Raw genomic sequence first — 9,137 nt, forward strand, 5'->3', positions numbered from 1 at the left:
GTAAAATCAATCTGGAAAAAAAGGTTCATGGATAGCCATCTACACAGATGACAGAAGCAGAGAGACACAAACAAGAGAGTGCTAAAGTTTAGCAGCAAACTCTGTGAAATTGAAAAGTTCACCCTCACTCTACCGAGTAAAACTCGAATAAGTGCCAGTAACCTAAACCCCATCCACCTCTCCTAAGTGCCACATTTTCTCTCCTCCATTAAGTAATGGTTGGGTTTCAAACACCACCCAAAGGAGGAAATCCATGGAGAGAACTCTGGCTTCATACCAGAGAAGAGATTCAAATTGTGGCTAATGGCCATCCAGCTGTTCTTTTCACACATAAAACAACAACCACCAGAATTTTTGGAATTTTTATTACATGGATATAAAGTCAATAGCATAGTGCTGCTAGCTTAAAGAAAGGCTCTCTTTGGACCCAGAAATTTAAAGCTGACACTTCAAAACCATCCCCAAACTAAGAGAATATCCTAAGGTGACAACAGGCAAGGGAAGAAGGCCCAAAGCAACAAAAGCCTTGCCTAACCTTAAAAAGAGAAAAAGGAATTATCTCAGACTTTCGTGATTACAAACAGATTATCACTGAAAACTTCTAACTGAAGAAGAGGACATAAAGAAGATGCAACAAAATTACTCCACCAGCTCAATAGCAGCAGCAAACCTTCTCAGTTCAGAAGACACTGAAACTTTCTTCCACCTAGACTGTCCATAAGGGAGGGAGGGAGGGAGGGAGGCATGCAACCCATCAAAAACCCCAAACAAACAAAAAAAAAAAAAAAAAAAGGGGGGGGGGTGGGGGGTGAATCTCCATATCCAGCATCAGATCACTGAATGAATCAGGCTCTCTCATAGAGTCACCAAATTATTCTTTCAAACATTTTTTTTTCTCCCTGCCACTTAAATAGTCATCTGTGGCTTTGATTAACAAATATTTTCAGTTAAATACAATGGTACATAGTACTGGTACAGCTTAAGGATGTGATTCACTTTTTCTGATGGATCTCATTTTACTGTCAGAAACCAAAAGTTCTTTAATTGTTGAACTTAATAACTGAATTTTTACAATTTCAACAAATGCTATGACATGCTTAGCTATCCCTTCCTATCTTTGATAAAGTATCACATGCTCTTTTACAACAGACTGGAGGTCTTTCTACCACACTGAGCATTTATTCACATGATACCACAAACTGACTCAAGGAAACACTTACTTTCGGAGTGTATGACTGGGATGTGAAACATGATGTGATGGGATGTGGGAAAGGTCAGTAACTGTAGAGTTTTCCAGATCTCATTGGGGTTTTTTATTTTGTTTTTAAATGAAAGTTAAAAACTCATGATTACTTCTAATCCTGGAGCTTTTGTTTACATGTAACAGAAGAACTCTTTACATACTCAACCATATTTCCTTTCTGAGAGTATGTTGTCGGCAAATGAACCACACACTTCTTAATTAATCAGGGGCAGGATTTTGCAAGGGTATTTCTATCTTAAGTTGCTAAAGTTCTTCCAAGTGGTTCTGACAAGCATTTGTTTACAAAATAAGCAACTCACTGGGCACTTCATTTCCTACAACAGATCTCTGCACCAGGAACAGGAAGAGGCCACATCAGCTTGTTGGAGTATAGACAGATCTCATTCAGCAAATGTGAAGGAAAATCCAGAAGTTCCTCCCTAGTGGAGACAGCACACAGGACATTTGTCTCTTCTGCAGAGGGGCACAGCTTTGACCAACACCATATAGATCTTTCCATAAGACCACTCACACAGAGTACCAAGTAATTTAAAAATCTCCATTACAGTCAACATGTATAAAATACTGCTTAGCATTGTACAGGATGAAGTTTCAGCATTTACGTTATGTGTCATTATTTCCAAGCATTCCCAATTCTACCATAAAAAACTTACTCTGTATTAAGTGCTGGCAAGCAGTCTTTTTAAAAAAAAAAAAAAAAAATAACCCTGTAAACCTGTTAGCTGGCAGGCTTTACATATTGGAGCTGCAGAATCCAGGAAAATTTTTTGGTAAGTTAAAGCAGGGGGGGTGGAAAAAATGCCTATGAGCAGTACCTGAAAGAACACCACCAGAAAAAAAACCAAAACAAAACTGATTCGTTTGAATATTTCTAAAACTATCACAGCACCAAACTCCATTTTTTTTTCTAAAATAAATCACTTTATTTCATTTTCATTTACAATTCATTGCATTTCCCTCCTCTTTTATTCATTTGAGATTTATGGATAAAGAGGCATTACAGCAGTGTATTTTGAGAGGAAGACTGGAAAGTTTGTAAGAATGTTTGGGCAGTGGAAATATGAGAACAGTCAGAGAAAGATGCTTAGAAGTACAACAGGGATTCCAACAGTTCAGACAGTGATGTCAGATCCTTATTACTTTTCCAAAATAAGCTGCTTCAGATTCCCTCCTATCTCTCTCACTATTGACAATCAGCTCTGAAGGAAAGCTTATAAAATGCTTTGGTTTTCCATACCTTCTAGATTTTCACCTTGCTTTTCTATAAAAGTGAACAAGCATTGCCTGGTGTGTTGAGATGATTTCAGTAACACCTACAGCTATGGAGGGGGGTATACTACACTGCAGAAGAACATTCAAAACAAAATCTAGGTAACTGTGCGTTCAAAATCCTCTGATCCGTGTACCTATCACTTGGAAGAAAAACAGACCCCTCTCTCCCCACCCCTCCAAAAAACCCAACCAACCAAAAAGAAACACAAGAAAAGAATTGAGGATCTGAAGGAATCAAGACACATCTGACCCAGTTCCGTCAGTTAATTTCTACAACTGTCCTGATAACTTGTCATGCAAACATCAAATTAAATATATCTGAGGAAGAACAGCATATAATACATCAAGAAAATTACTGCTATTGACCCAACAACATCCTAAGTAAACTCTGACTTAGCTGAAAGGGGAAAAATAATAAAACAAGTCCTATTTCATGTCTCTAGCTATCACTGCTGCCTTAAGATCTCAGCTCCCAATCCTGCGATGTCTAAATCATTCCTCAACCGTACAAAAGGGAGCAGGTGAGAACAGCAACTGCACGGACAGCCCATTACCCCTCTTTAAGGTGGCATATGAGAGGGCCTGGGAAGCCCTTCTCCCCTTAAATGCTGTAGCGAAAAGTCTCCATGCCCATGTAAGGACAAGAGAGTAAGACGCATTAACCTAGTTAAAAGGTGATACATAATATTTAAACACAAAGCCACATTTAGAAAAAGAAGAATCTATAGCTTCAGGGTGAAGTCAGAGGAAGAGAAATCGGGTACAGGCAGAATGGGACATGGGGAAAAAAAAAACCAAAACCAACAGATGAAAGGACCAAGCTGAAAGGCCAGGTTCTTTTTAAATCTCAAAATTTAAAAGAATGCACAAAACCAGAATCCAAAACACTAGAAGCAGAAGGACTCTAGGAAAGGGTTTAAGGATAAGGTCATTCATTGCAAAACAGCTTATGGTAATATGAGGAAGGAATCTCCTCCCCCCATAAAGTTAGAATAAAACCCAAAACACTCACAACCCAAGCGCTGTCTTCAAGAGCATCTGCCACCAATAAAAGCAGATGGGGAAAGACCACTTTAGCTTCCAGTTGTTTAAAACCACAAAGGTTAAGATGCCTTAGGAATTGTTACAATTCTTTAAAATTCCTAAGCATAATCTATGAGAAAGACTTTTAGAAAAGAAGTAGTAGCACACTGAAGTTTGAGACTGAGCAAAACAGGACTTTCTCCAAGTAGTGAGTACTTAAAAACTGAAGGACGTAAAAATAGCTCAAGGAGAGTGCCAAGGATGGAATTAGTGAGACTACTTTGTAGTGTGGGTGGAAGGAGAGGATCAAAATTGCAAGCAAGGGGAAGAGAGAGACCATGAATCACAATCCAGAAGAGGATACAGAAAAGTTTATGTCTGGAGACTTCACAGAGTAGATGGAGAAAGCAGTAACTCTTAAGGAATGAAAGTTTGGGGACCTAGGGACAACTGTCAACACCTAGTGGTACCTGATTTTTGAGGAATTAAAGTTTCTGAATTAAAAAATAAAAAATTAAAAATTGTCAAAGCCCAGATTTCTGTCACAGCCTGAATTTCTGATTTTACTCAAACTCCTGAAGATCATCAGAAACTCCACCTACTACACAATCACCATCAACTAAGACATACCGTGTTTGTCTTGCAAACTAAAGAACTAAAAAAAGAAATATCCATCCATGCAAATAGTTTCTGTGCTTTCAAAGCCAGAATGATTTCATGCTTAATTCTGCACAACATGCATTTTTAATGAGAAGAACAAAAGGTTTAAATCCACAGCTGGTAGTGAAGAAAAATCGTACTTCATTTTTGCCTGAAGGGGTTACAACCAAGCATAAGGAGTTGTAAACATTTGTTTTCTCAACTTTGTTACTAACACACATTTTGGCTCCTCTTTTTTTTTTTTTTTTTTTTAACTAGATTCAGAGCCAAAACATTGTTCCTCCCAAGCAAAAAATGCTTTCAACTTTGCTGCAACAAGGACAGTTAAGCAACAGATACCTTAGTAGATTGATTATCTTCTACCTGCAGTATTACGTCCACTTGTTTTGTCAGTCAAGTTTGACAGTACAGAAGGACTGTACCAGTTTTTACAAAGGTCAAGAGCAACACAATGATACCTCAACACATGGTAAAATAGTAAGTGACAAAACACAAACCTGACGCACTCTTCTTCCTTATTGCCCTTCTAATTACCTTGAGACCTACACATAAAAAGCATCTGGGCAATAGTAATGCATAATCTCCATTGCTTCCCTACTGAAGGTCCCATATACTGGAACATTCTTATTTAACTCACTTTATTCAGCAAAGCTCCCAGCACATCAAACTGGGGGGGAGGGAAGTCAAACTGGATGCAACATATAATAAAAAGCCAATTCATTTTACAAAAATTATAAAGAAAGCAGTCCCTCCAGCAACTTTGTCAATAGTATGTTTGTATTATAGACACATCTGAAAGACATGCTTATGCCTTATCCCATAGCAAAACATTTAAAAGTTACCTGCTAAAAACCCATGGACAGAGCCTTAGCCTTTGGAAGAAAATGCATCCAAAGGTCTGACATGAAAGCCAGGTAAAATATCAAAAGGGAAAATTAATTCCTAACAGGAAACCAAGGCACACAAGAAAAACAATATTTTTAAAACAATAAATCAATATTCAGGAATATTAAATTGAAAAGGGATTTGATTTTAAAGGAAAATATTCCCCTTTCTAATGCTGTTATTTTGAGACAGAGTGGAGGGGTTTTTTCTAATTAAGACAGTGTCACTTTGTAGGAGAGATGTAGGGCAAAGAACAAAAACTGTACCATTGTTGGTATTTGAGAAAAATTCAAGCTCACAACATTTCTTGTTTAGCATAGAGTAATTGTTTGCATTGTTTGAGGAGGAGGAGAGGTTCGTTGATTTGTTTGTCTGTTTTTAAAGGAAATTGGTCTGTGTTTTCCAAAGCAAGTAGCTGTAATTCCAAAACAGAAATAAAATTCAAAGAAATGTGCAGAAAGGATTTTTAAAATACAGCTAAGGAAGTACAGCTTGGAAGCTATTTCTTCAATGAAAACATCTGCACAACTGAAGCTTCCAACAAAACCAGTGCTTTCTCACAGAAGAAAGCTTATGCCCAGCTAAAAATATTCGTGCTCTATTTTCTTTAACTGAAAATAGCAATCCTGACAACCTTAGTCTTGCAGCACAGTCAACATATATGCAGGCTCCCCAGGGAGACATGTCATAGACAGATTAGGGATCCCTCCTTTAACCACCTACAGCACTTTGATCATTTACAACCACCACAAGACATATATAAATGTACATGCCCCTTCTGAACTGGATAACCTCCTAGCAAATAAAAAACAAATCCAGGAACTCTCAATTCTGTAAAGATCCCCATGGCATTCCACTTCTGATGCATAAAAAAAAGGTTTCTTAAACTATGAAAAAAAAAAAAAAAAAAAAAGCATGTTTATCCACTAGTCCATCACCATGCAGATTTTAAGCCAGAACGCATCTACTAGAGCTCCAGTTACTAAATGTTTAAGTTTACTTTCATACAAAGAGTTGCGTTTTTAGTTGTGGGACCCTACCTTAGGAGAGAATTCAGGTGAAACCTCAAGTTTTTAATTGCTTGTTACAGCTCAGCACAGCAAGGGGTGTTTTACCCCCTTGAACTCTGCATTGTCACATGCCACACAGTCAGTTTCCTCTTCATTGTGCTAACACCAGGCATGGCCACAGAACTCTACAGGAGTCTAGGAGCCAACATCTCGGCTTCTTGTAGTCCTCGAATGCCCTGACGTCAACTCTGAGCTTTAGAGCAGTACACACTGACAGCAAATACTCATAGTACAGAGCAACTCTTTCTCAAACAGCGGGCAGCTACGTGAACGTAAGTCAGAGTAGCAGGTCAGCTGCTGGGGAAGCAAGAGCCAGGTGAAAAGGAAAGAAAGCACACAAGCAGATCTGTTTTAACTTGCAAGCAGCTGTAAAAGCGAACACCCAGCATTCCTTGTATCTACTCCATTAACAGAGCAACTCATCATATTGGCTTGTTAATTTCTAGAAAAAACAGTATTTAGTTGAGCAGGCATGAACATTGTTAGAATTCCTATGGCTGGATGGATAATTTGGCATATGCTGCTCCCCAGCACACATAAAACTACAACAGTGGCAGCTAGAAACAACAGCAATCAAGCTAAAAAAACTTGCACACTTAGAAACTTCCTCCCAAGCTACAGTCAAGAAAGTCAGAAGCACTATTGGACTTCATAGAAGGAAACCTATTTTAGACCATGAGCCAGCAGTGTGCCCTTGTTGACAAGAAGGCCAAAGGTATCCTGGGGTGCAGGTTATCCTCCCCCTCTACTCTGCCCTGGTGAGACCCCACCTGGAGTACTGTGTCCAGCTCTGGCCTCCCCAGTTCAAGAAAGATGAGGAACTGCTAGAAAGAGTCCAGAGGAGAGCAACTAGGATGATGAAGGGACTGGAGCACCTCCCCTACGAGGAAAGGCTGAGAGAGTTGGGCTTGTTCAGCCTGAAGAAGAGAAGACTGAGAGGGGACCTCATCAACACATACAAATATCTTAAGGGTGGAAGTCATGAGGACAGAGCCAGACTCTTTGCAGTGGTGCCCAGCGACAGGACAAGGGGCAATGGGCACAAACTGAAACATAAGAGGTTTCAGTTGAATATGAGGAAAAACTTCTTTACTCTGAGGGTGACAGAGCACTGGAACAGGCTGCCCAGGGGGTTATGGAGTCTCCTTCTCTGGAGATATTCAAAGCCCACCTGGACGAAGTCCTGTGTAACATGCTCTAGGAGAACCTGCTTTAGCAGGGGGGTTGGACTAGATGATCTCCTGAGGTCCCTTCCAACCCCTGTGATTCTGTGTGATGTTGCCAGATTACAAGAGAAAACATTTATGACTTTAAAATATTCCTAGTGAGTTCATTTATCTGTCAGAGGACAGGAATCCTGTAAAGATTTCCAGTTTCCTCTGGAATCTAAGCTTTTGGTCCCCTAAAATGGGTTCTTTTTTCTTCTCCCACCGAACACAGATGCACCTACTCGACATAAACAGTGATCTTCAGGTTTATGTAAACACTCCTTTAAAGTTCACCAAAAAAATCCAGTAGCGATAGAAAGAAAAGAACTTATCCTAAGATAATACCAAAACCCACCCTCCAGTCCCAAGCACTTTTCCCCCCTCACATGCTTTTGATACCTCACTAACGACTAGCTCTCACTTTTCCATTTCACAGGACACCATCACATTTGGACAAAGGTTTGAAATAACTCTGCTGACTTCTCTATTTGTGTATTACCCTCCCACACATTTTTTCACCCCAGTATCCACATTCCTCAACCCCCTAATGTTTCTTTGATCTCATTCCCACAGCAACACACTCCAACTGAACAATACCACCGACTACTCGATAGGGACCCAGCTATGACTTCAGACTTGACAAAGCTTGCGTAATCAAACCAGCTTTTAAATACAACGTTCAGTTCATGGCACCACTGTGTCATGCAACTACCTGACATCGCCTTGGTTATGGCAGATACGTTAAAAAGAACAAAATGATACCTCAAGAAGTATGATATGTACATTCAGAACTCAGTTGTCAAATTACCCCCTGGAATGATTAGCATCCAAGTGACTCGTGATGGGGATCCACCCACAAAGTAGCTAACTCCCCGTTTCAAACATCCAGCAAACTCTGTGGTCACAAATTCTCAAAGTGCTTTCCATCTTGTTATTGCTCAATTAGTTGATCCTCATCAGGGTCATGGGGGTGAGAAATAAATGAGCTAACTATTTATCATCAAGTCTTCAGCCTAAGAGATAAAGCACATCTAAGATTAGACTACCTGTTACACCCATACCAGCCTAACTTCTGATCCTAGATAGTGCTACCATTTAGTATCACAAGCAGAAAAGGTCTTGCATTTATTCATAAATATATGTATACAATACAATAATGTAGTTTACAGAGCAAAGCAACAGCTAATTCATTGCAAGATAAAAATGTAGTTTCAGCCCTGACCTAAATTTCACCAAACTGAGCAAATTTAGACACACACACACACACCCCCCCAATCTGCTGCTATGGTTTGGCAACAGAATGCTTGGTTTGAAGCTATTGCTACACTTTCTGTCCCATCCCACACTCCGCAACAGGGAGGACTTTCATTTATATTTGAACAAACCTGTGGCTTTGTTGTGAACTGACTCAACCGACAACATGCAAGAGAGGAAGAGAGCTCAAATCAGTATTCTAAGCTCGATGCCAGATACTTCTCAACACCGAGCCACAGCTGATGCGTCGAGATATCCGTAATCTGATTGAAATAGATAAAAACTTAATGGTTACATACACAAGAGAAAAGCTAAATTTCTTGTTCTTTCTGAAAACATCTCTCACTTCCTCAGAGAGCCCTAACCATGTGAAAAACACTTCTCCCTGTTCTTACCAAATTTTTCAAATACAAAATACTAGGCCAAGCAACCAGGGAGTGGGAGCATGAAGGCAGATGTGAGCAGTGTTTCTGGCAGCAAGCTAACCAAAGCTCACTCTGG

This window comes from Egretta garzetta, unplaced genomic scaffold (assembly GCF_000687185.1).
Source record: "Egretta garzetta isolate BGI_Z169 unplaced genomic scaffold, ASM68718v1 scaffold16, whole genome shotgun sequence".
Classification (NCBI taxonomy): domain Eukaryota; kingdom Metazoa; phylum Chordata; class Aves; order Pelecaniformes; family Ardeidae; genus Egretta; species Egretta garzetta.